The sequence below is a fragment of the Pseudorca crassidens genome, chromosome 2 (genome assembly GCF_039906515.1).
Source record: "Pseudorca crassidens isolate mPseCra1 chromosome 2, mPseCra1.hap1, whole genome shotgun sequence".
NCBI lineage: Eukaryota > Metazoa > Chordata > Mammalia > Artiodactyla > Delphinidae > Pseudorca > Pseudorca crassidens.
This window is the reverse complement of record NC_090297.1, coordinates 53,475,001-53,482,335: the sequence shown is the minus strand read 5'-3', so window position 1 is coordinate 53,482,335 and position 7,335 is coordinate 53,475,001. Positions and strand designations below refer to the sequence as shown.

The following is a 7,335-nucleotide window of genomic DNA, read 5'->3' as shown; positions in this document are numbered from 1 at the left end:
GGAGACTGGTACTTCTCTTATCCTCCCTAATAGTCTGAAGGGAGGATAAGAAGCATCTGGAAGGTAGAGGCATCATTATCTCTCTGTCCCTTCCCCTCACACAGGAGCTTGTCGACAGTGACTCAACTCAATTTAAAGTAACCTCAGATGGTATAGAAACAGAAGTGGTCAGGGAGGGATAGGAGGATGGGGATCTAGGTAGAAAGAAAACAGGCTCTGCTAACTACTTAGTGATTCCAAGAGATTCTATTGGGACAGCTGTCCTGAGTCAGCCCCAGAACCAGTTTTGGTTTCTGTGAGCCCCACGAACAGTGTGATCCTGGATAGCAGAGTCACTAGAAAGCTCTGGGATTCCAAGCTGGCTTCAGTTTTCAGACTACCAGCCTGGGACACAGCCCTCCGAGCCCAAAGCAGACCTTCAGACCAGGTGCAGGAGGACAAAGGAACAAAACTGCACAACAAGAAGCTGAATTTGGACTTATTACTGTGTCACTCAACCAACTAAGCTTAGATTTCTTAGGGACAGCTTCAACAAAGGACATTTATAGGGTTGTTTTGTTAACTACTTAATGTTAATACATGTAGCATTATGTAGCTATTTATTGAATGACTGTATTGGCCACGTGATTTTCATGAATTATGTCATTAAATTCTCAAGAATTCATTCAACTAATATTTGTTGAGCATCTACTATGTGTTGAGTTATCAAATAAAAGTGAATATATTTATCAATATGTAATACATATACTACATCTATCTCATATATGACTGTGTAGCGAGAAATTTCCTAGAGAGACTGGGAGGCTGATAAGTATAAAACATTGGTACAGTGTCTGACACATAGCATGCACTTAATTAATGTAAGCCATTATTATTATTGTCGTTAATTATTACAGAGGATACATAGTAACAGTGGTTCTTCCTGGATGGTTTCTTTCTGGAAACGTTCTGTGTGAACGTTTCTTCCTTTTGCTTATTTGCATTTACTAGATGTTCTACACTAAGCATGCAATGCTATTGTAATCAGAAATGGAAGTTATTTACTTTAAAAGTTGATATTTCCTCTCTGAATCCACAAATGAAGACCACACTGTCTTTGACAGCACCACCTAGTGGTTCCAACAGAGTATGACTGAAGAAGATCCTTTTTCCCCACCCACTACTTTATATCAGGATTCATAGAAGGAGTGAATGTGGTATGTTCCAGCATTCACACAGTATCCTGCACATTTGACCAATGACTGGCAAGCTTCTTTTCTGTGCCCTTATTGGCCTTTAGAACTCTATTTTTTCATGATGAGATGATTTATTTCTTCTGGGGCTTTGATTTTGATACTTCTCACAAAAATACAACTTAGGAATCCAGTGAGACCTCTAACACACACACAACACACACAAAATGTAAATCTTCTATTTTATTTTTATTTATTTATGTATGTATTTTTGCAGTACGCGGGCCTCTCACTGTTGTGGCCTCTCCCGTTGCGGAGCACAGGCTCTGGACGCGCAGGCTCAGCGTCCATGGCTCACGGGCCCAGCCGCTCCGCGGCATGTGGGATCTTCCCGGACCGGGGCACGAACCCGTGTCCCCTGCATCGGCAGGCGGACTCTCAACCACTGCGCCACCAGGGAAGCCCTGGTTTATATTTTAAAATATCATTTAGCTGCTAAGTAGATGTTAGGTTGTAGGAGGACAAGAGTAAAAACAAGGAAACCATGCAACAACAATCAAGTGAATGAATGTCCGTGGAACAACTGAATGTATGGCTAAGATGTCAAAGTAGAACAGAAGCGTAGTGTTCAATTACATCCACAAGTGACAAAGAAAGTCTCCTCATTGGAGGTGAGGCCTAAACAGGCGTCTGCTTTTATTTTCAGGTTTGAATTTTTTTGGCAAGGAGTGTTCTTCCATTAGGAGACCCATCATATCAATGTCTCTCTTCTGTGATGTTAGCAGCTTAATAAATGCCCAAATCCATTCATTCATTAGTGGTTGCAAAATGGTGATATGCTCATTCTATCTTTTCATTTATATTTTTTAGCTGGATTATGTTTATAAAAAGAACCTTTTCTTCATCTTCTGTTTGATTACCCAGTGGTGTAATTCACATAGAAAACGCAAGACAAATGCTTGATTTTTTTCCCCTCTATTTTCAGTTTTCAGAATAATGAGTTGGTTGACTAGCGTCTCTCCATGGTGATCAATTGCTTGCTTGCTTTCTCCCTTTTTCTTTCTTTCTCCCCTGCCTCCCTCTTCTCTTTCTTACTCACTCTTTCTCTCTCTTCTCTCTCTTTTTCTTACCTTCTCTCTCCCTTCCTCCCTCTCTTTCTTTCTGACGTTCTCTTTCTATTTCCCTTGTTCTTTCTTTTTCTTTCTTATTATCACTATGAACTTAATGATTTTTAAATATATCTGATGGTTTCAATCAATGCAGTTATCACCTGTATGGATGCTTAAATTGTCTCATCTTTACCCAGGAGCCTCTTCAAATTGGCTCCTGAGCCCTTTCGATGGAACCCTAGTAGTTTTTGACACCCTCCTCACTGCCTGATATAAGTTGTGACAAGCTCAGCATGTACTTTCCCTGTCCCCAACTTGGAGTCAGCCGTTTCTCTAAGAAGCCCTGGTTCCCTTTAGTGGGATATGGTATCTCAGCACTACAATTTGAGTACTATGGGTGAATCATTATTTCTGTGTTTGTCATTGTTACTAGGCCTTTTCAGCGACAGAGTTTGACTTTTTTTTTTTTGTATTTATTGATAGGTTAGGTTTCTTTTTTTAATAGCTTAATTACATTTTGTGGGGAAGCTGTGTTGGATCTTCATTGCTGCGTGCAGGCTTTTCTCTAGTTGCCATGAGCGGGGGCTACTCTTCCTTGAGGTGCACAGGCTTCTCATTGCATTGGCTTCTCCTGTTGCGGAGCACGGGCTCTAGGCAGATGGGCCTCAGTAGCTGCAGCACACGGGCTCAGTATTTGTGGCTCGCAGGCTCAGAAGTTGTGGCTCATGGGCTTAGTTGCTCCGTGGCATGTGGGATCTTCCTGGACCAGGGATTGAACCCGTGTCCCCTGCATGAGTTTGACATTTTTTAAATAAAATTAATTATGATTTTATATTGATAATTTCAAAGTAAACTATGACATTTTTTCCTCATTTTCCCCACATTGATTGATAGTCTCAATTTTCAACAACTCCAGAAATGACAGAATTACAGTGACCCTTAATTACTAATTTTCTTTGTTCCCCCAAACTACACACAACATCTCATAGTTAATCATACAAACAGTACCAACAAAAACATGATCACTGTAAATAGTTTAAGATCCTATGTAGCTCTATTTGTCCTAAGAGTATCTTACCCTAGGGATGTATAGGCAAGTTACTGATGTTTAAAGTCATTTGGAATTGTTCATGTCATGGGGCTTTACAGTTTGTGGTGGGTGGAAGCAGACATTTAAAAAGTGATTATAAGACCTTCAGTGTAAAGAAACAGTACAGTAAGCAAAGTGAGGTTCACCTGTCTGGAGGCTCAGAGTCATCCTCCCTAAGAAAGGGATGCTTAAGCAGAGACCTTAGGCCATGTTAGAATTAGCTCAGCAGAGTATGGGAGCAAGATGGGAGGGGGGGTCATTCCGACAAAGAGTTACCTAAGCTGTGACTTAGAAGGCACTCTGCACATAAACTGCCAAGACAACGGTGGCTTTTTAGAATTTCCTTTTTAAGCTATGCTCTCCAAAAATCAAAAGATCATCAACCAAATCAGGTCTGGTCTCCTCTGTGGTAGTTTTCAAGCCAAAAGTCACATGGGAAGTAACCATTGCACAAAGCCATAGACATGCTTTCTTTGTAAGCCAAACCACGTTGCTTAATCGTTCCCTTTATTTATCATGCTTAACTTCCATTTCTAAAAGGGAGAGCCTCAGAGCACAAGGACTTGCCCCTATGAAGAGTATTTAAAAAGAAGAGCTTCACATACTCTTCATACGGGCAAGTCCTTATGCTCTGAGGCTCTCCCTTTTAGAAATGGAAGTTAAGTATGATACATAAAAGGAATGACCACCAAAAGATAAACAGATAAAAAAGACGTGGCACATAGAGACAATTAAATATTACTCAGCCATAAGAAAGAACAAAATAATGCCATTTGCAGCGATATGGATGGACCTAGAGACTGCCATACTGAGTGAAGGAAGTCAGACAGAGAAAGACAAATATCATGTATCACTTATATGTAGAATCTAAAAAGTGGTACAAATGAACTTACTTACAAAACAGATATAGAGTCCCAGATGTAGAAAAGAAACTTATGGTTATCAAGGGGGAAAGGGATGGGGAGGGATAAATTGGGAGACTGGGATTGACATATATATACTACTATATATGAAATAGGTAACTAATAAGGACCTACTGTATAGCAGAGGGAACTCTACTCAATACTCTGTAATGACCTATATGGGAAAAGAATCTTAAAAAAAAGTAGATACATGTATATGTATAACTGATTCACTTTGCTGTACAGCAGAAACTAACACAACATTGTAAGTCAACTATACTCCAATAAAAATTAATTTTAAAAAATAAATAAAAGTAAAAAGAACTTCGATGGCACTGCATTAGATGCTTAACATACTTCAAATCTAATCCTCAAAACAACTCTGTAATTTAGAGGATGTTATCCCATTTTAGATCTGGGGAATCTGAGAAGCTGAGAAGGATGTGGCAAAGTTCAAAGTTACGTAGCTGCTAAGTGGGAGGGCCAAGATTCAAATTCAGGTCTGCCTGATTCCAAAACCATTACCTTATGAATTTCATTAGTTTATTCTCTAGAGACATGGCTTATGTGACTATATAAACTATGATTTATAAAATAAATTATGTTAGCCTAGAGTCACCTCTCACGGGTGAGGAGTACTCTTATAAGAACTAACATTTGGTTGACCTTTTATCCTACAATGACATCGTTTTCTAATTTGATTGGTTCTCATTATTCCCATTTCCCAGAGGAGGTAACTGAGACTCACAAAGAAGCTGGCCTGTTCAGCTAATAAGTGACAGACTGGGGTTTAAACCAAGGTTTCTGACTCCAAATCCCAAGTTGTTCCCATTCTTGGTCATCCTGGCTCTCTGCTTACCAGATAACAGAATGAGGGCAGAAATGAAAACTTCACAAGAAAAACCAGTAGGAAAAACGCTTAAAATCACACACCTCCAATTATGACACCACTTATCAACAAAATGTCACTTATCAACGAAATGTCACTGTCTGAATATAAAACTATTATAAAAATAATAAAACTTTACTTTAAAAATCTTCGCTTACACTCAGCCATAAAAAGGAAGGAAATTGTGCCATTTGCAGAGACGTGGATGGACCTAGAGACTGTCATACAGACTGAAGTAAGTCAGAAAGAGAAAAACAAATATAGTATATTAACTCATATATGTGGAATCTAGAAAAATGGTACAGATGAACCTATTTGCAAAACAGAAATAAAGACACAGACGTAGAGAACAAACGTATGGACACCAGTGGGGAAAGGAGGGTGGGATGAATTGGGAGACTGGGATTGACATATACACACTACTTTGTATAAAATAGATAACTAATGAGAACCTACTATATAGCACAGGGAACTCTACTCGGTGGGTGCTCTGCAGTGACCTAAACGGGAAGGAAATCCAAAAGAGAGGGGTTATATGTATACACATAGCTGATTCACTTCGCTGTACAGCAGAAACTAACACAACATTGTAAAGCAGCTATACCCCAATTTAAAAAAAAACTTCACTTATAAAAAACCATCGCGGTGGAAAAACCTGTAAATTCAGTATCTTAACATTGTAGCAAAAATGGTACATAAAAATATGAAAAGAGAACACAAAATTCTGTTTTCCTAATTTTTCAGTAAACCTGAAACTCTTACAAGAAATAAATTCTACTTTAAAAAAGAGCGAGAAGGACACGATCTCTCATTGCTTAAATTCTTCACTTTTCTTTTCCTTTGATAACTAATTTTGCCAAAAAGGAACAAAATTTACTTGCTTTTGATAAGTTCATACTTACTGCTTTGTTCCCAACAGGGTAGCTCATTCTAGGTTTTAGAGTCAGATGGTCTTGGGTTCAGATGTTGTCTTTGCCTCTTCCTAGCTTCACTCCTCACTGGGGTTGTGAGGATGAAATGACATAATGCAGGCCAAGCCCTTAACCCAGTGCTTCATACACGGTAAAGGCTTAGTGAATGGCTGTTATTCTTCACTGTTGAGCCTCACTACCTCTAGATGAGTTAGGGATGAAGAGCTGGAATTTGGAAGTGGGGAAATTTTTTTTTTTGATTTTTATGTTGTATTGGAGTACAGTTGATTTACTATGTTGTGTTAGTTTCCGGTGTACAGCAAAGTTATACATATATGTATATCTATTCTTTTTCAGACTCTTTTCCCATATAGGTTATCACAGATCATTGCATAGGAAGTGGGGAAATATATTTATTTTAATCTTCGATCATTAGTTCATTTTTATTAAATAACAAAAATCACTAAGTCAGTTCTAATTCCTCTATTTGAAATATATATGCTAAGGACTAAAACAACCAGAGTTAAGTACTATTTTAATCCCGTTGCTTAAATTAAAATTTTAGATAGAAAAATAAAATGTCTGTGCCTTTGTAAAAACAGCGAACATGGATGCAATGTTTTCATCCATCTGTGAAGCAGAAAACACTATCACACACACAGTTTTACTGACTCAGGACCATGAAATCTCTGTTCCAAAGCGCCAGCTTTACTTATCCAGCTGGTGCAACGTGGCTGTGGGTCTACGTGGGAACGTCTCTCAGGACCACCCAGATTCTCATACGTCTGGATCTTGCTCACTGGTGACTGAGCCCAATATTTGCTGTTGCAGGACACGGAGTGTCACCAGGGCAATGTGCATAGCAACCCACAGATTTTGCTCTATGATAGGAATACCAGTGTTGAATTTTGCTCAAATCACCATGCACCACCCACACGGCCGTTTGCCATTTTTAACCAATTTTAATTGCTCTGGAAACTGGCAACACCTCTCTTTTGAAATCAAAGGCAGCTATCACACATGGAGCTACAGGAGCTGTTGTTGCCCCTTCGCACACTTCAGGGGGCACAGCGGACTTGGCAGAAGGATGTAAATTATTAATTAATTTAATCTCAAAATTTTTAATTTTAAAAATTAATCTTAAAATTTTAAATTTATAAATGTTGTGATTTTGGCTTTTACTTTGTGTATTATCCAGTTCCTGGACTAAATAGGCCTTGACTTCCCCTCCTCCCCAGGCTAACTGCTGGTGTCCTAAGTGT

General features: G+C 38.9%; 1 long non-coding RNA gene across 1 annotated transcript in view; it reads right to left on the bottom strand.

Moving 5' to 3' along the window:
• Positions 1 to 1,857: 1,857 nt before the first annotated feature.
• The window catches only part of LOC137218812 (uncharacterized), a 10,278-nt gene continuing 4,800 nt past the window's right edge, over positions 1,858 to 7,335 (bottom strand). The window contains exon 3 of the long non-coding RNA XR_010940863.1: positions 1,858 to 3,068. This is a non-coding gene — a long non-coding RNA (uncharacterized lncRNA). The remainder of the gene's footprint in view (positions 3,069 to 7,335) is intronic.